Source organism: Furipterus horrens, unplaced genomic scaffold, assembly GCF_987537825.1.
Source record: "Furipterus horrens unplaced genomic scaffold, mFurHor1.1.pri manual_scaffold_8, whole genome shotgun sequence".
NCBI classification, from domain to species: domain Eukaryota; kingdom Metazoa; phylum Chordata; class Mammalia; order Chiroptera; family Furipteridae; genus Furipterus; species Furipterus horrens.
In genome coordinates this window covers 79,775,933-79,797,583 of record NW_028327178.1, presented here as the reverse complement: position 1 = coordinate 79,797,583, position 21,651 = coordinate 79,775,933, and positions in this window count along the sequence as shown.

The window sequence follows — 21,651 nt, the reverse complement described above, 5'->3', positions numbered from 1 at the left end:
AACAGGACAAATTAAAATGGACTTAATGCAGTCCCTTTAATGATAAGGAGGGTAATGTTAGGGAGAAAAATTGTGATTCAAGGAAAATCACAATGCTCAGTGGTAGACTATAAAGTAGTGCAGCTAAAAATAAAAAATAAAAACATAGACAATAACAAGTATTAGTGTAAATATAGAGAAATTGAAATCCTCATGTTGCTGGTATATATACAAAATAATGCAGTCGCCTTGAAAAATAATTTGCCAGTTCCTTAAAACATTAATTAAAGAGTTACTATATGACACAGAAATTGAATTCCTAGGAATGAATTTAAAACATATGTACACACAACTTATATATGAATATTCTTAGTAGCATTATTCATAATAGCCCCAAAATAGAAACCAATGGAAATGTCAATCAATGACTAAATATGATATATTCATATAATGAAATATTATTCAGCTATGAAATGAAATTAAATATTGATAAATGCTATGACATGGATGGACGTTAAAAACATTATCCTAAAAGAAGACATTCACAAAAAACACATATTCCACTTACATAAGGTGACCAAATTAGGCAGAATTATATAGACAGAAACTATATAGAGTTGCCCAGTGCTGTACAAGAGGGGGGGGGCGGCAGATGGTATATGACTGCTAATGAGTATAAAATTTATCTTTGGGTTACGAGACTGTTCTAAGTTAGATTGTGGTGATCATTGCATAACTCTATCACTATACCAAAAATCATTGAGGTGTATTTTTTAAATGGATGGATTTTATATGTGGATTATATTTCAATCAAGCTGTTTTTTAAAATGACCTTATGATTTATTTGTATCTATTTAAAAGTAAAATTTGGTTCATCCCTTGGCTAGTTTTTGAAGGTGGGAATTAGAAGGTGGTGGATTGATAATCTGGGTTTAAAATGCTGTATTCCAATAGCACATGCCACTCCTTTCATATTAAATTATTAAGTTATTGACTGCTTATGTATTCACAAAGCGAAATCATTATGGGTTTGTTTGTTTTTTGAAAATAATTTATTTATTTTATTTATTTGTTTGTTTATTTATTTATTTATTTATTTGTAGAGAGAGGGGAAAGGAGAAAGAGAGGGAGAGAAACATCACTGTGTGGTTGCCTCTAACTTGCACCCCCAACTGGGGACCTGACGTGCAACCTAGTCATGTGCCCTGACTGGGAATTGAACCAATGACACTTGGTTCACAGGCCGATGCTCAATCTACTGAGCCACAGCAGCCAGGGCTTTTTGTTTGTTTTTAATGTGAAGTTTCACTTGGGAGCTAATTTTAGCAGTTCAGATAAAGGAGATTTATTCTGGAAGCTCCAAATAATTCTTCTTTATAAGGAACCTTTGCTGTTTAACTCAGGAAGACTTGCTTCAGGGATTAGGTGATGCAACGCTGCAAAACTGTTCCTAAAACTGCACCCTAAATGTGGTTATTCCACACCCATGGCAGCAGGCTTAAAACAGGGTCATATTTCCTCTCCTGGTCTCTCTTTGGCACAATTGTGGAGGAGAAGAATCAGAGAGGAGTGTCACACAAAAGATTGGCCTCTAGCCTCAAGCAGAATGCTGAAGGCTGTCTGTACAGTTTTCCTGAGTGACCAGCCCACCTGTGGGGCCAGCTGAGCTCTGGGTGAAGGGACCAGACAGGAGCTGATCAGATTTCCCAGCTTTGAAGTGAAGAATGAGCTAGAGTGAAGAAGCTCCCTATCAAAGGCTGCCGGACGATAAGAAAGGCGACAGCAACTCTCCAGGGAAAGCTCGGGCACCTGTAGCCAGGTGGACAGAGGGCACTCAGTTCTCTGAATAGGCACTTTTGTCTGCTTCTTTTGACAACAGGAAACATTTGAAGCAATTGGAACTAGCAATTTATAGGTCAGATTGGCCTCAATGCAATGGTCCTCAAAATTGATATGCATCAGAACTACTTGGGGAAGTTTCTGGATATACAGACACCTGAGCTTCTCCCCCCAAAGACTGTAATTCCTTCAGTCTGAGGTGAGCATTTCAGTTCTGTATTTTTACCAAGTTCTCCCAGCTGGCTTAGATGCCCATTGAGTTTAAGAACCTTTGTCTTTATTCTAGGATTTACCATCAATCTGGAGGGAGGGGGAAGCCATGTTGGGAGAAAAAAATATTTTGTTTATATTATAGTTATCCTTTAATTTCTAATGTTCATCTAAAGAATTGATGTTATTTTCAATAAATCTAATCTACAGATTCTCTGAATACAGGACATAAAACCAAGAGGACTCTCTCTGGGGATCTAAATGCCTTTGTTAATGTTCCAGTCACTGGGCTAGGGTGCTAGGGGTGGAGATGAATAACCCAGACTTGTTCCCAAGGCTCAGCATAGTGTTGGGGAGACAGACGCATATACACAATAAATGAGGTATTATAAGAAGAATGTATGAGTCCTTGTTCCAGGTCAGAACTAGAATGACTAACTCTGCCTGGAGGGTGGGAGGATAAGCAGCAGAGGCTTTCCCAAAAATGCAGGTTGGAAGCCAGACTTCAGTATTGAGGAGGAGCTTGCCCCCCCCTGGCATGGGGAGGTGCAGGTGGCCTGGCAAGGAAATGAGAAAATCCCAGTCATAGGGGAAGCTCTGTGTATCGACATGGGCCTGTAAACACTGGGAGATTCAGTATGGCATAGAATACAGAGGAAATTGGTAATAGGATGGTTGGGTATAATGTAGGAAACTAGTCTCAATAAGAAAGAATCTGTAAGCTTCATGTAGGAGACCTTCAGACATTGCCTAGAAAGGATGAGCACTTAATGTAGGAATTTTTCATCTGGCTGTGAACCCAAAAGAACCCAGAATCCTGGGTACAAATTGTTGTGCAAGTCCAGTAAGCTTGAACTGGGAAAATATAAAAAGTGTGTTTCTAGAATTATAACATTTCAGTGTTTATTTCTCATTTGATTTTTCAAGCTTAAAATAAATACTAATAAGTTTCTCAAAGCTATTATCACATTCTAATCAAGGTCACATAGTAACCACAGAAGGTAGGTGTGTTATTGCCTTAACTCTTAGAAGAAATTTCTTAGAAAAGCTAAATAACTTATACACACAGTTTATTAAGTCATAGACTTAAGACCCAAGCACACATTTTCTGATTTTGAATCTTAACAGTTGTCTACTACAAGATGTGAATTGACTGAAAAAAGTATAACTAAATCAACACACCATTAAGATCAGAAAATATAATATACTATGAAGCAACTTAAAGAGAAATTTAAGAGAGAAATGTTATTATTTCTGTATATGTTGAAGTAGGCATGGTTAGGTTCGGGTTTCAAACAAACAACACAATACTTTAAAAAATAAAATCTCAGAGACTGTATATAGTAAGAGGTTACTTCTTGCTCACTTCATAGTTTAAGTCATTTAGGGTGCATTATCAGGTGTCCTTCTTTCCCCAGTAACTCAAAGTCCAGAATGTTTCCATCCGGGTCTATATATTCTAATGGCTATGAGGTTACCCAGGTATCCCCCAGTCAGCAGATAGAACTTTGCATATACCTCTCACTCTGACTCTTGACTCAACCAGCTGACTTGCATTGGCCAATGAGATGTTAGCAAATGTGACACCAGCAGAGGCTTAAAAAAACACTGCACACTTGGCCTTGTTCATCTTTGCACCTCTACCCCCTGATAGCTATGCCCTGACTTTTTAATACTTGAAAACTGTGTATTATGAGAAGAGTAAATATATTCATTGTTACTTGACTTCAATTATCTTTCTTGTGTGTGATAATGTGTGTGTGAACAAAGTGCTTTGTGATCTACACAGCTTTGTACAAATGTCGATTGCTTATTGAATTATAATTATTCATCCTCACAGTTATCATTTCTGGGCCCTCTTAACTACTGAATTAATATTCTAAGACTTAGGAATGGCTGATGCAATCTGATGAAGACTGACAAAGAATAAAAATGGTGTGAATTTCTTAAAATCCATGTGTTATTAACCAAACTAAGTTATTCCCTGCTTCTGGTTGTCAATCATAGCAACTACTAAAAAGAGTTTAAGATAAGTGTGAGTTAGTTATTCTCCCACAGCTTCACTGCCAAGTTATAATGAAATCAACTCAAATCAAATTTCACAACACATTTACACATTAGTTTAGTATAAAAATTCATATAACTTATCTATAAATTTGATGACATTATGAGCTCTCTGTCTTTGTAGTTGCCTTGATTCCTTGCATGATAGACAGTTTACTTAAGGTGAACACAAAATGCTAGATATTCTGTTTCTTTTGGAACAGCCAACTATCCTCTAAAATCACTAGCTAGACATAGCATCATTTAGGAACCGGTTAAAAAACATTTGCACGAGCTGGATTTAATTTCATATTTATGTATGATTGGGAATGTCTCTAAAACATTTCTAGCCTTTAACTTTTGGCATTCATCATGCTTGTCATCAAGGCACTTGTATTCATCAATATTCCTTACAGTCAGTACCGTATTCCCTCACTTATTGCAGATATTACATTCTAGCCCCCGCCCCCCATGATAGGTGAAAATCCACGAAGTAGGATCCTTACATTTATTTTAGTATTATATATATTTTAAGGCTTTATAAACCCTTCCCACACACTTATAGACCGTTCCCATTTCCTTATTAACCTTTCCCACTCCCTTATTAACCTTTTCCACACTTTTATAAATGCTACATATGTTCTTATACATATTCTAGTCTTAAACCTACATAACTTTAACAACATACATATACAGTACTATAAAAATTTTATATGGGTACTCACCAGTGAAGTATACTACAACTTGAATGATGAAGATAATGAATTAGCTGTGCAGTACTGATGACAATGAAAGTGATGAAGATGAGATGAATGTACTGCACAGCAAAGAAGAGCATTGTAGATCTTCTAAAGGCACCACTTCATCAGGTGCTTCTTCAGGTAGTGCAGTAGTATCTTTGGCCTCATCCATAACTTCTACTTCCACTAAAGGCATAGGCATAACCGACCTCTTTGTTCGAGTGATGAACATAGTTATGGGGATTTGCTCGTGCTGCTTCTTCTTCTGATTGAGAATGTTTTTGTAAACTGACATGGCACTGTCGATTGAATTTGCAAACTGCAATGAACAAAACATATGGTGGTCCCATTCTTCAGCCACTCATTGAAGTTATTTGGCCATTCTGACCATGGTTGCAAGATGATCAAGTGTTAGGCCAACCTTCTCCTCTTCTTCAACCCATTGTTCATCTTGTTCCTCATCCTCTTCTTCACTTGTTGACTTAGTCAGCTCCTCCAGGTCTTCGTTCATCAGCAGTAGAGAGTGCACATCAATCAGGGTATTTACATCATCAGTAGTCAGGTCACTGAAGCCCTCTTCTCCCAGTATTTTTGCCAGCTTCACGGCCTTATCCACTGCAGAGTGATGGGTTTCATCAGGAGAGAATCCCTGGTAATCATGGACCAGTTCTGGCCACAATTTTTTTCTAGCTGGCATTCAAAGTCTCACTCTTTATCTCCTTTATGGCCTTTTGAATATTTTGGAGACATGATGCAATTGTGTACTCACATCAGTATGTCTTTAGTGAGAAGTCTTCATCTGAGTCCATAACTTCAATGAGGTCTTGCATGGCATTTCGGGTGTAGAGTGCCTTAAAAGCACAAATAACACCTTGATCCATTGGCTCAATGAGCGATGTGGTGTTTGGTGGCAAGAAGTCTATCTGGACGCCATCATACATCAGGTCGACAGCATGGCTGCCAGCATTGCCCATTATCAGAAGCACTTTGAAATCAAGGCCTTTCTCTGCCAGATAAACCTTAACTTCCAGAATGAAATGTTGGTGAAACCAGTTAGTTGTGAGGAGTTTCGTGATTCAAGCCTTAGGGTTGTGCTTCTAGTACACAGGCAACACATTCTTATTTTTGTTTTTTGGGGCCCTTGGGTTCTTGGACTTATAAATAAGCCTTGGCTTTATCATAAAGCCTACAGCATTCCCACACATGATTAAAGTTACCCTATTTTGGGGGGCCTTGAAACCAGGGACTTTTGCTGCTTCCTTTATAAAGAAAGTGTGAGACGGCATCTGTTTCCAGAATAAGCTGTTTCATTCATGTTGAAAACTTATTCAGGCTTATAGCCTCCTTTCTTGATGATGTCTTTGAATGTGCTGTTCACATACTCCCCGGCTCTGGCTTTATCCGCAGAGGCAGATTCTCCATGCAAAGAAATGCTCTTCAGTCCAAAGTGTTTCTGAAATTTGTCAAACCAACCCTTGCTGGTACTGAATGGGGCTAGTCTGGTTGGAGAAGCACTCACAGGTCCTGCTTCAGCATCATCATTGTCATCCTCTTCTTAATTCTCATCACTGTCATGATCAGCCCTTTTTGCTGCTAAACAATCATACAGTTGCTTGGCCTTCATCTGGGTGGTGTTTGCATCCAGCAAGATATTCTTTTTTCTGCAATCGTTTATCCACACAGCTAATGCAGACTCCATCTTCACAATGATCTTATTGCTGGAAGTAACCACACTCTGCTGTTTTGTTGAAAGTCACTGATGCCATAGACCTGATATTCTTCTCACCCTTCTTTATACAGTATAGTGAACTGTAGACTCATTGATCCCGTAATGGCAACCAACAGACGCATAGCTTTTCCCTTCCTTCAACATGTCGAGAAGTTCCACCTTCTCTTTTATGGTAAGCATCTTCCTCTGGCATTTGGGTTCACTGCCAGAATCCTTAGAAGATGCAGAACATTTGGGTGGCATCGTAGGGCTTGCAATAAATTCAGTCTTTAAGGAAAATTTCACAAAACACAACACTGCAGAGTAAAACTACGCACAGTATCGGAGGTAGGAGTGAAGTGGACAAGGTGAGATGCTGAATGTATATGCACAGTGCGGGATAGCAAACAGACTGATGCTACAGTTACTGAGCCAATCAGCACCCAGGATACACAAGACAATGCTCTGGTTGGTCGCCTTCTATCAATCAGCCAATCGTGTGCTGTGTACAATCTCAGGTAGGCAAATGAGCTCGAGCGTACTTCTCATTTTCAGCGTAATGTGTTCATCCGCAAAAAAAAAAACCAAAAAAAAAACATACTGTAAACAGTGTATTTTCTTTCTATTTAATATTCTTTTAATGTTAGAATCATTTATTACATATTTTAATATATTTTTAAAAAATTTTAGGTAAAAATCATAAATACTACGCATATAAATATGTATACTGTACCACAAAATCCCGCGATATAGTGAAAAATCTGCGATAAATAATTAAATATAATATTTTAAAAAATCCCATGATACAGTAAGGCCGTGATAAGTGAACCGAGATATAGAGAAGGACTACTGTACACTAACTGGAAAACCGTGCTCAAGACAGTGATAAGAGAAGAGCTTGTGACAGCTGTCCTATAATATGGCACTCTCTAATTGAGGCCAACTGATCACCTCTGGATTGTGCATTTTTGATGAAGGTAATTGACTCTCACTAGAATTAAAGCTGAAACTAACAGACAAGCACATGATGCTATGCTGAGTGTGCTGACACACTTTGATGCATCTCATAGAGCTGGCAATTCCATGTCACTCAGAAATCACATTTTTACTTATCCTGTCTCCAAACATTGTTAATGTCTCTACTCTGTGCTCTTTATTATATCATTATTTTCATAGTGACATATTTCATAACATGGTGTTGGAAAGAAAAGACAAACAAACTTCTATGCTTGACAGAGCCTCAAAATTCACACAAAAAGCCAAGTTTTAGGCATTAGTCTGTTGTAGGGTATGGATATTAAGCTGGATTCTTATGGTGTGTAAAGATAAGTTACATAGAACTTGGGGTATGTTAATTTTTGGAAACCTTTTCAATCTGGCAGGTATTCTAGCTGCAGCATTAACTCCTTCCCTGGCAGGAAGGTAAGTATTTTATGAGATTGATTGGATTGGATTTTGCTATCACTCACTGTCTGGGAAAAACAGAAAGCTTTGTTTAGTTTTCAGGTATACACCCTTTGACAGTCAAACTCCTTTCCCTGACCCATGGAGATGTAGTAACTTGCAGCAGAGCTAAACGAGGATTATGACTCCCACGCTGACATTAGCAATTGATTGAAATGTGGTTTCAGGCTAGGGCAGGAGGAAATAGCACAGAACAATACAGCCAAATTCATTGTGCTAACTCTGAGCTACAGCTCCCTGAGAACCAGGTGTGAATTGAATAGAGAATATTATTGGCTCAAGGTTCTGCTGGATTGTGTAGAAAGGAGGGCATATCTGTCAACTTCATCTGACTCATAACTGTTATTTTCCCCATATTTAAGTTCAGTCCTTTCTCCTTCCTCTCCTCTTATTTCCTTTCTAATAATTGGCAGATACTCAGTTTTTGCTACAAAAATACTGTTCTACACTAGCAGAGGTGACTGGATATTTATATCATCAGCATGTCAGCAAGGCCCCTCTGAGTGCCGCATGGCGGGGCTGTGCCCATTTCCTGTGTCATGACCTCAGGAAATAAATTTCCTTGACTCTAGAAAAGCCAAAATAAATAAATAAATAATAATAAAAGAAGTGTTCTAGATCCAGACAACTGCAGCTCCTACTTCAAAGAATGGAAAAGTAAAAATTAACATGGAGGCAATGATAAAATGTGGAAGCAAGGGGAGACAGGAAGAAATAAAAAAGTTTCATGGGCTTGTTCTGTGCCAGCCCACATATAGGTCCCTTATGTTTATTAGTACATTTGTCTTACAAAATACCTGGTTGTTAGGGATTATTTTCACAATTCAACAGATGAAAAAATGAAAGATCAAGGATTTTAAGTAACTTGCTTCTGGTTACCCAGATAATAAGTGATGGGAATGAGATTCAAGGCCAGGTTCATTCACTCAACCAAGCTACTCTCCCATCCTCTTTCTTTTCATCACCTGCTCTCCTGACATCATCTGTGCCTGATTTACTTTATTCATTTGGCTACATTTTCTGAGCAAAGTTATATGCCAGACACTATGTGCTAGGTATTAAGGAGTTACTAATGCTTTTTCTGTCCAGCATTTATTTCCTTTCTTCTTCATTTTCTTTTTTTAAAGAGCACCCTCTCCTAAACTCTTGTGCATATGGTTTGAGTAAGCATGATCCCATCTTGTGGCCATGGAAGCAATCAAGCATCCCCGGCCACAGTAATTTGTTGAGGACTGGGTGTGTTCCAATACATATCACTGAGAATCAGATGGGGAATTTTTTCTGGACTTATTAGGAAAGAGAAACATTTTCTGTAGGGATAGATAAGGTGGTAAAACTTAAGCCTGGACTGTTGTTAGCTATCTTTGCAAAACTTGGAAAAAGATTTTCTGAAAATGAAGTGCATGTGGAAGAAAGTTGAGCCAAGGATGAGGAGAAGACTATATTTGTGTACTGGAATCCTGATTTACCTGAAACTGGGAATTGAACTTTTTAGTTATTTTAGTACTAAATTTCTTTTTACTTATTTTATTTCTTTACCTTCAAAAAAACATAAATTGGTTTCATATCTGTTTATAAGAGAAAGATGCCTGGCCATTACACAAGGTTAACCAACATAGACCAAGTCTCTGATTTAATGAAGTTATGTATTTAACTGAGCGACGGGTAATAATCCAATACTCACTAAAAAAAAGTGTTGTAAATTTTGATATATGCCATACAAAAAGACACATTTTTCTATAAAAACATAGATCCTAACTTTACCTGGCTGAAGAATCAGAGAATCCCTTTCTATAGAAATTACCAAATATCTAAAGATACATAGGATTTCATCGTCGTCAGCAGCCGTCCGTCTCGAGAGACGATGGTGTAGCTTCTTAAGACTCTATCTGCACCGCCGAGAATGGCTGTGCAGTCCGACTCGGGAGTGACATGGTATCTGTCTCCTCCCGTGTTGAATCGACATCTTGCGATGACGCTGAAGCTACAGAGCCTGGGCAGGGTAATATGGAGGGTCTGCTGTTGCCCATGCAGCAGACCCCCCCTCTCTTCGCAGCTGAAGGGTCCAAGGGAAAGACGGAGTCGATACAGCTTGGCTTCAGGTGCGCCTCAGGAGTTGCCGGTGTTGGCTACAACATCAAACCGCCTTAGGGACTCCGGCTCCGGATTTTCTGTCGGGGTTTACTCCCTTAGCCTTTCCCCTGAAGAGGTATGCCGCAAGGCAGCGGAGGTTTTTTGGAATCAGAGTTTTCCTTCTCTGACATAGGATTTAAGTAGATGGAAATTTGGATAATATATAGTTTAGTTGAAGGAACAGAAGATGCAAAAGGGATAACTGAATATCAATTAAAATAAATGAAAGTTAAAGTAGTTGATAAAAGGAAAGAGTGACTTTAGAGAGGAAGAAAGGTAAGCAAGAGCGAAGCAAGCCATCATGGCCCTATACTGTAGGAAGGGTTGGATCTTGTTTTAAGAAATACAAGATATGAGAAAAACAAGCACTCATTACAGAATTTTAAGAATGCTGACATGATCCAACTTGATCTTTGAAATCTGCTTGCAGTGAACAGACTAGAGCAAAGGTGGCCACACTGGATATAAGTAAACCAGTTTGAAGACTAATATAGTAATCTACAGAAGCTATAATAATAGCTTATATTGGGAAGTGGTATTAGCAGATATGGACTGGCTGGACTGGTTGGAGGGGGACATATTTCTAAGATGAATTTGGTGGGAGAAAAAGCAGAGGGGAGCAGAGGTAAACTGCAATTTCTAGGTTTTGTGTAACCTGATGGAAGATGTTTTTCTTTAATGATAGAGAGATCAACAATGGAATAGAGCATAAGCCAGGGAGCTGAAAAAATTAATTCAAGCTCAAAACTTTTTAAGATGATACAAATGTTTTAGAGTAGATTTTCTTTATGATTTCCAAACTCTGTAAACATAAAATATTGAATTGTGTACTTAAAATGGGTTAACTTTCCTTTATATCTCTAGTCCTCAGAGATATATTGGCAAAAATATTGCTGCATGGGATATCTGAATTTTTGCTGCATATGTTTTCCTCTGGGATTTTCATGGTGTCATGACTTATATTTAAGTCTTTTAGCCATCGAGTTTATTCTGGTGTCTTGTGTAAGTTGGTGGTCTAGTTTCATTTTTTTGCATGTACCTGTCCACATCTCCCAACACCATTTATTGAAGAGGTTATTTTTATCCATTTTGTGCTCCTGTCTCTTTGTCAAATATTAATTGACCATAGAGACTTGGGGTTATTTCTGTGCTTTCTATTTTGCCCCATTGATCTGAGTATCTGTTTTTATTCCAGTACCAGACTGTTCTGATTACAATGGTCTTATAATATTGTTTGATATTAGGTATTTTGATCCCTCCTACTTTGTTCTTCTTTCTCAAAATTGCTGAGGCTATTTAGGGTCATTTATGGTGCCATATAAATTTTTGAAATATCTGTCTATATCTGTGATATATGTCATTGGTATTTTAATTGGGATTGTGTTGAGTCTATAAATTGTTTTGGGTAGTATGGACATTTTAATGATGTTAATTCTTCTAATCCATGAATACTGCATATGCTTTCATTTATTTGTATCTTCCTTAATTTCTTTCTTTAGTGTTCAGTAGTTTTCTGAGTGCAGTTTTTTTACCTCTTTGATAAGTTTATTCCTAGATATTTTATTTTTATTGTTGTCATGTAGATAGGATTTTTTCCTAGTTTTTCTTTCTGATATTTTATTACTGGTGTGCAAAAATGCCTTTGATTTCTGAATATTGACTTTGTACCTCGCTATTTTGCCAAATTCACTTATGAGGTCAAGTAGTGAGGTTTAGGGATATAAAGAAAAGAGTAAACAAATGGGACTACATCAAATTAAAAAGCTTCTGCACAGCTAAAGAAAACATTAGCAAATTGATAAGAAAACAACTGTATGGGAAAACATATTTGCCAATGATACATCAGACAAGGCTTCGCTCTCCAAAACATATAAAGAACTCATACAACTTAACACTAGGAAGACAAACAATTCAATTAAAAAATGGGCAGAAGACCTGAACAGACACTTCTCCAAGAAGGACATACAGAGGGTCCATAGACATATGAAAGAATGCTCAATGTCACTAGTTATCAGAGAGATGCAAATTAAAACCACAATGAGTTACCACCTCACACCAGTCAGAATGGCCATCATAAACAATTCAATGAACAACTATTGCTGGTGAGGATGTGGAGAAAGGGGAACCCTAGTGCACTGTTGGTGGGAATGCAGACTGCTGCAGCCACTATGGAAAACAGTATGGAAATTCCTCAAAAAACTAAAAATGGAACTGCCTTTTGATCCAGTGATTCCACTGCTGGGATTATACCCGAAGAATCCTGAAACACCAATTCAGAAGAACCTATGCACCCCAATATTCATAGCAGCGTTATTTACAACAGCCAAGTGCTGGAAACAGCCTAAGTGCCCATCAGTAAATGAGTTGATCAAAAAAAAGCTGTGGTACGTTTACACAATGGAATACTATGCAGCAGAAAGAAAGAAGGAATTCCTACCCTTCACAAACAACATCATTGATGAAACTGGATAGTATTATACTAAGTGAAATAAGCCAGGCAGTGAAAGACATACCATATGATATCACCTATAAATGGACCTAATGAACAAAACAAACAAACCAAATAGAACCAGTTACATGGAAATAAGGAACAAACTGACAGTGACCAGAAGTGGGAAGGGGGTTAATGGGGGATGAAGGGGAAGGGTCTAGTCAAGGAACAAGTGTAAAGGACCCATGTACATAAACAACAAGGTGAGGATTGACTGTGGGAGTGGAGGATAAGTTGGGGCAGGGGAGAGCAATGGAGGCAAAATAGGGACACCTGTAATTGAGCAGCAATAAAATGAAAAAGAGAAAAGAAAAAAAATGGGTGAACTTTGTGTTATGTAAATATATCTCAAACTGTGAAAAAAAGACACAGAGTATACAAATCAAAAGAGCAGGCACATCTATAGATGAAGAATATTAAAATAAAGTTGCAGTGGACTCAAGACTGGTTTTTTGACAGGGAAAAGGGTTTAGAATTTATACAAGTCATTTCATAATACAAAGAATCATTTGCATTGCCATCAGTTCTGTACAGCATACAAGGTTATAAAATAGCTCTGTACAGAGTTATAAAATAGCTCAAAGCAATGAAAAGCCCAGATGCCCTTTACATAGGATCAGAATCAGATAATTCAGAAGAATATTTAATTTTGAGGCAGACTTTCCTACTTTTGATTACTTTTATCATTTCCTTTTATTGTAACAAACTACTCTAAAAGCTAAAGGTTTTAAAACAATAAATACATTTTTTTAACCTCATGATGTATCAGATTGGTGATTTGAGCTCAACTGGGCAGTTCTTAGAGTGCTGGCACATTTTTGCATTTGTGATCATCTGCTCAAGGGTCTGGGTTGGAGTGGCTTCAGATGGGACACCTCATCTCTTCTCCATGAGGTCTCTCATCCACATAAAACAAATCATCTCAGCTCACATGATCACTTATTCTCCAGCACAATAGGTCACATGATAATGGCAGATACACTGTCACTTTCACAACATTTTATTGGCTAAAGCAAGTCCCAGAGGCAAGCTAGGATTCAAAGTGACACAAAACAAATCACTCTGGGAGGAGCTCCAAAGTCATGTTGTCAATTCTGTGGTTACAGTAAATGGAATCATTAGGGCCATTTTAACAACAAATCTACCATAATACTCTTTTATATCATCCTATTCTTCTGCTTCTTCATAGGATTTACCTAGATTTGCAATCACACATCGATTAATGTATTTTTGTAAATGTCTAACTCCTGGTAGATGAAAGGTGCATAGGAGCCAAGATGATGTTGATTTTTACTTAAGTTGAATGCTTAGTCCTAGTAAATTTTTTGGCTTATAATAGGCACTTAGTGAATGAATAATTAATTAGTCCACACATCACCCCCCTGGATAATCCACCAATTTGATGCAAGCACTGGAAATAAAGTGTAGGCAAGATAAGTCACATCTGTTTAGCAATTGACTCTCTGATATCCAATGAGAGAAGTTATGACTGGTAACAACTCAAATATATATACCACCCATTGCTGGAAGGGTCAGGACAGCCAAAAATAATTCATAAACATATTAAACAGTTCAGAATATCTTTAAAATGCTTTGGGAAAGAGACTGAGGGTATAGTAGTGCCACCTGTGTTAAAAATATTAGTCAACAGTTGAAAAGACTGTTTAAAAAGTATAAATGTGTGGGCTGCCTACATTAAGATTTTGAGTCAGAGTGTGGCCTGGGCATGCAAAATTAGGACAACCAGTTAGTTTCAGTTTTTGTTTTCCTTGCACACCCAGGAACACTAACAGCAGCCCCTTCCAGGTTCCAACATCAACCAATCACAGTTGTCTAAGTACTAGCTCCACAGAGTCAATCACTTGTGTTTCTGAGGTGTCTGTTTCAGTTAGGAAGCACCCCCATCTCAGGGGTCTGGGTTGCAGATTTGCAGGACCCTTGTTGCAACCTTTCTACATTTTAATAATGCCAATTTCTTCTCTTTCTTCCTACAACCCTAGGAGTGAAAGCTCTTCCTGCAGTTACTCTCTTACATTAGTTTTCCTATTTAGCCTTTTCCTACTCACTCAATTTACCATGTTAAATATTTTAGGTTAACATAGCTGGTTGTGGCTTTGATTTACCTGAAAAGATTTTTTTTTTTTTAAATCTTTGCAAGCACTTTATTCAAAGAGAAGTCAATTACAATAAATATAGTTTTGGGGTTTTTTTAGATTCCACATATGAGTGAGATCATACAGTATTTGTCTTTTTTTAAGTATATTTTATTGATTATATTGTTACAATAGTTCCAATTTTTCCCCTTTGCTACCCTCCACTCAGCAACCCCCCTCCCCCAGATCCATGCCCGTGGTTTGTACATACAAGCTCTCCTGCTTCACCCTTTCATATAGTCTTCTTCTTTTTTTAATAAATAAATAAATATTTTAATAATAAAAAATAACAATCCCTCCCTCTCAGATATTAAGACCCGTTATAATCTTATAAAGGACAATGGCTGAAGGTCTCAAGCTCCTCTAGATGCTTCAAGCTGGACATGGTCATCATCCTACCTACCCTTGGGTCCAGAAATCCCTAATAAGAGTGAGGGTGTGGAGGGGAGGGCAGCCTTCCCACATGGGGAAGGATAGTGCAGACTCCAGGTCAGTTGGCTGTCCCCGGACAACAGCGTGCTTGGTTTAACAGGCTGGCATCTTGTTGTATTCTTGGGAAAACTGGACAGGGACATGCAAAAAAATGAAACTAGACCACCAACTTACACCATACACCAGAATAAACTCAAAATGGATCAAAGACTTAAATGTAAGCCGTGACACCATAAAAGTCCTAGAGGAAAACATAGGCAGGAAAATTTCAGATATCCCACGTAGCAACATTTTCACTGATATATCTCCTAAGGCAAAGGAAATAAAGGAAAGAATAAACAAATGGGACTACATCAAACTAAAAAGTTTCTGCTCAGCTAAAGAAAACATCAGCAAGATGAAAAGGAAACCAACCATATGGGAAAATATATTTGCCAACGATATCTCAGACAAGGGATTGATCTCCAAAATATATAAAGAACTCATACACCTCAACACCAAGAAGACAGACAACCCAATTAGAAAATGGTCAAAGGATCTGAACAAACACTTCTCAAAAGAGGACATACAGAGGGTCCATAGACATATGAAAGAATGCTCAACATCACTAGCCATCAGAGAGATGCAAATAAAAATCACAATGAGATACCACCTCACACCAGTCAGAATGGCCATCATCAACAAATCAACAAACAACTTGTGCTGGAGAGGATGTGGAGAAATGGGAACCCTGGTGCATTGCTGGTGGGAATGCAGACTGGTACAGCCACTATGGAAAGGATCTTGATGAATGTACACATTAAGCTCCACTTTCCTCTACACTGTTCTCCGAATGAGGAAAGTGCAACAGAGAGCAAATCCTTGCCAGCAACACTCTTTCACCCACACTGGTTATTTGAAAGACCCCACCCAGAATAATGTCTCTACACAACCTGGAGCTCAGAATATCTGCATCAACTTGTGGAACATGTTGCATACATATGACAAATCCAAGAGCAAACATCTGTTTTGAGATATTAGAGGCTAATCTATTTGGCCTGTACAGATGGATCCAGATGCATGGAAAGGAGAAAAAGTTATTTAGTTTCACTTGTTAGCAGGGGCTTTGCTGGAGACTGAAGGGTGAATGAGATCCCACCCTGTTGGTCTCTGGAATAAAAGTAATTACATTGGCCAAAGTCAGGAAAATCTCTCTCTGCTGATAGCATGTTTGATTCTACAGTGAGAGATGGCAAAACCTGATTCTAAACATGTGTCTGATTTTACTATCTTTTAAGATCCTTGAATACTCTAATAGGTAAAAGTAGTATCTCATTACACTTTGTGCCAGCAAATACTTCTTTGGGATCAGTGCTCAGTAAAGAAGATGGGTCAGAAAAGATAACACAAGAGGATGACTGAGGTTTGTTTTCCAAATTTTACAACTTTTAAAAACAACCATGAACAGTTTTTTTAGCTTCCTGATGTCTCAGTTCACTCAATTGCAAAACATCTATTATAAATATTACTGTATAGAGCTCTTGAACATCAAACTGATGCCTAATATGAAATGTAATTACTTATAAAAAAGAGTCTATTAGGAGTTTCCATATGCCCCAAATCCATCAAACTCATCTGTATTATAGGGTCCAGTTCAAATATTTCTTCCAGAAAGCTGTCAGATACCTCCGGCTAGAAGTTATATGTCTTCCTCCTCAAGCCCTGTAGTACATAATCTGTTAGGTCCACAAGTATTCATTTTTTCCTTATGGTAGATTTAATGTTAACATCTTATATCCCTTACCATACTATAAGCTCTTTGAGATCAGTATACATAACAAGCATAAAAGATAATATTAACAAATATGATTCATGAATCTGGCTATGACTTTATTCACTTTCTATTACTCTACCTCAAGGAGTTGTGGTGAGAAATAAACATAATTATTCCCTTTTTAAATATATGAAATTCAAGGCTTGAGAAAGTCATTTTTTTTCAAATTCATATAGCTAGTGAGAGGAAGAAGGAATCAAAGCCCAGGCTTATTATATCTAACTGTGTTTATCTACTATGCAATACTGTCTATCATGGATGCCTACCATGATACTTTGCACAATGGAGGTGCTACATAAATATTAGATATAGGAACAATAAATTAATTAAGACTTTTTTTGTCTTTTACCATTACATGACTCGTCGTCGGCAGCCGTCCGTCTCGAGAGACGATGGTGTAGCTTCTTCAGAGTCTATCTGCACCGCCAAGAATGGCTGTGCAGTCCGACTCGGGAGTGACATGGTATCTGTCTCCTCCCGTGTTGAATCGACATCTTGCGATGACGCTGAAGCTACAGAGCCTGGGCAGGGTAATATGGAGGGTCTGCTGTTGCCCATGCAGCAGACCCCCCCTCTCTTCGCAGCTGAAGGGTCCAAGGGAAAGACGGAGTCGATACAGCTTGGGTTCAGGTGCGCCGCAGGAGTTGCCGGTGTTGACTACAACGTCAAACCGCCTTAGGGACTCCGGCTCCGGATTTTCTGTCGGGGTTTACTCCCTTAGCCTTTCCCCTGAAGAGGTATGCCGCAAGGCAGCGGAGGTTTTTTGGAGTCAGAGTTTTCCTTCTCTGATGTACCCTGACTGGAAGATCGAACCAGCGACACTTAGCTCGCAGGCCGACGCTCAATCCACTGAGCTAAACCAGCCAGGGCTGGTTATATTATATTACCATATAATTTGACAAGAATATGGTTAGAAGACATAAGTGAGAATTTAGGGTTCCAACTCTGACTCAGATACTAATTTTCTTTGCAAAACTGAATAAAGTTTCCTTAACTCTGCCCTGCTTAATTTCCCATTCTGAAGAGATGAGAAATTTAATATCAGCTTCATCTACCTTACAAGGTAGATAATAATAATGAAAGTAGTTACCATTCATTGGAAACCTTCTATGAGACAGGTATTCTACCTGATACATTATACATGTGACTACCTTATGACATAGTGGTAGTTAATATTCACATAACATATGAAGAAACTGAAACTCAAAATGGCTAAGTAATTAATATGGGTCATAACCAGGGTCATGCAGGGAGACTGGGTTGTGTGGCTTCAGCGAGAGGGCTGGAGAGATAGCAGCCAGTGTCCCTGTGCCTAATCTCTTTTCCATTCTGCCCACAAATCTCATCTTACCTGGATTGAACACTCCACTCTTTAAGGCATCAGCCTGGAGATAAACACAAGCCCCACGCTCCCAACTCCCTTCCCCTCACATCACTGAGCTCATGTTCTGGGTCCTATGGAGAAATCAGCTAGCTGCAGCCAGACTGGACCCACAATACTCTCTTTCTTGGAAGGCTCTTGAGGAGGTCCAGGAAAACTCAGGGGTTGTCAGAGACACACAGGGAGAGACTGAATTGTGCAGTTCTAGGGCAAGGGCCATTTCCATGTGTACCTTGACTCGTGCCACCATTCCTATGCAGAATCCTCCCTCCACACAGTCAAATCTTAATCTGTTTTACCCTGATGAACTCTACTGGCCCCACCCTGATGACTTCCTGGTACCTGCCCCATCATAAAGATTCACAGGCCCCAGGCAGGTGACAGCTGTCCTTGTTGTGCTCTGAGACATCTGCTGAGTGGACTCAGACCCAGCACTGACAAGTTTGAATTTGTATCAACCTGGTGCATACCACTCACTCCTCCCTGGTGGCTCACTGAAAACCTTCCTCATATAATGCACATACCACCAGAGGCTATTTTAGTGACTGAGGTTAATAGTCAACCAGGAGAGGCAGATCTTAGGGTGTCTTTAGCCTTTTGATGACCTACCCCAGTCTCAGTACTGTATTTGGGGAACCAGCCTTGGTATGCAGCTAGACCCCTTCAATGTGTACCCAGGCCCAGCAGGGGCAGCCAGCAACTGTGGATCACTTTGTAACTCCTAATAGGTAGCTTAGAGTTAGTCACAGGCAGCATCTGGCATTGATCTGCACCAGAGTCTCTCCCAAGGGACCTCAGAACAAGAATATCCAGTGGCAGGCTTCACACCACAATAGAGCATGACCCAGTTAGCTCCAAAAGCTGCACACTCAAAGAGAGATCTCATTAGGTGCCAGACCCTGCCAGGAAAAAATATACTTCAAGGAGTCAACCTTACACAGCATCTGGTAAACTATGGTCAGTATATAAGCATCACAGTAAGTTAGCCTGTGGGTCAACCCCACTCATGGATGGGTCAAGAGCCAATCAAGATTCAACAACAGGAGGGCTCATATAATCCATGCAAGGGACATTCCTGGAGCACGTAGGTCCAGGGATCAGGGAAACTGCACCACTGTGACCCACAGGACACCTAATACATAAAGCCACCATACCCAGACTGGGAGACACAACAAATCTACCCAATAAACAGAAACAAATACAGAGAGGCAGCCAAAATGGGAAGACAAAGAAACATGTCTCAAATGAAAGAATGGAAGAAATCCCCAGAAAAAGAACTAAATGAAACGGAGAAAAGTAATCCACCAGACACAGAGTTCAGAACAATGGTTATAAGGATGCTCAAGGAACTTAGGGAAAGAATGGATGAACTCAGTGAAAACTTCACCAAAGAGATTGTAAGCATAAAAAAAGGACATAGAAACCGTAAAAAAACAAAGTCATAAATAACACAACATTTAAAATAGAAACTACACCACAAAGAATCAATAGCAGATTACGTAAAGCAGAGGACTGAATCAATTTGGGGAAATAAAATGATAGCAGGAAACACCCAGTCAGGGCAGCAAAAGAAAAAGAAATTAAATGAGGATAAGTTAAGGGAAATCTGGGATAAGATCTGTATAATAAGTGTACTGGAAGGAGAAGAGAGATGTCAAGAAATTAAGAACCTATTTAAAGAAATAATAACTGAAAATTTTCCTAATCTAATGAAAGAAAAAGTCAAACAAGTCTAAGAAGTGCAGGAAGTACCAAAAAAGATAAATCCAAAGAGGCCCTTATAAAGACACATCCTAATTAAAATGGCAAAACTTAAAGACAAAGAGAGAATCTTAAAAATAGCAAGAGAAAAGAGTTAGTTACCTATAAGGGAGTGCTCATAAAACTGTCAGAAGATTTCTCAACAGAAATTTTGCAATCCAGAAAGAATTAACAAGACATATCCAAAGTGATGAAAAGCAAAGAACTGCAACCAAGATTACTTTATCCAGCAAAGGTACCTTTTAGAACAGAAAGGCAGATAAAGAGCTTACAAGGCAAGAAAGAGCTACTGGTGTTCATCATCACCAAACCATTATTATAAGAAATGTTAAAGGGTTCTTTTTTTACGGAAAGAAAAAAGGATAAAAATGAATAATAAAATGGCAATAAATGTTCCAATCAAAAAACATACAGTGGTTCACTGGATAACTAAAAAGACCTTACTTATGCTGCCTATAAGAGACTTCAGATAGAAAGACACATGGAGACTGAAAGTAAAAGGATGGAAAAAGATATTTCATGAAAATGAAAACAAACAAAAAATCTCCAGTAGCTTTTACTTCTACCAGAAAAAATAGACTTCTAAGCAAAGACTATAACAAGAGACAAAGAAGAATCCAGTAATTTTCCTTCTGAGTATTTATCTGAATAAACCTAAAAACACTAAATTAAAAAGAAATACACATGCATATGTTTGTTATTTTCAATAGCCAAGATATGGAAGCAACCTACGGGTCCATCAATAGATGAGTCAGTAAAAAAAGAAGTGGTACACATATACAATAAAATATGACCCAGCCATAAAAAAGAATGAAATCTTGTCATCTGCAAAAACAAGAATGGGCATAGAGTGTACTGTGCTGAATGAAATAAGTCAGAGAGAAAAAAACAAATGGCATATAATTTCACTTGTATATGGAATCTAAAGAACAAAAATAATTGAACAAGCAGAACAGAAACAGACTTGTAGATAGAGAGATGATTGTGACAGTGTCCAGATGGAATGGGGTTGAGGGGGTTGGAGGGGTTGGTTTTAAAAGATGAAGAGAATAATAAGTACAAATTGGTAACTACAGAATAGTCATGGAGGTGTTAAGTACAGCATAGGAATATAGTCAATCATATTGTAATAATTCTGTGTGGTATCAGGTGAGTGCAAGATTTATTGGGATGATAACTTTTTAAGTTATGTAACTGTCTAATACTGGGTTGTACACCTGAAACTAATATAATATTGTATGTCAGCTGCAATTGAAAAACTAAAACAAATTAAAAAAATTAAAATTAGCAAGAAATCCAAAAAGTCCTGGACCAGACATCTTCACACATAAATTCTACCAAACACTTAAAGAACATCTCTTTCTCAAGCTATTTCAAAACTCTCAAGCTCATATTATGCGGCCAGCATTATCTTAATTCCAAAACCAGATAAAGACACTACAAAGAAAGAAAATTATAGGCCAATATTTCTGATGAACATAGATGTAAAAATCCTCAACAAAAT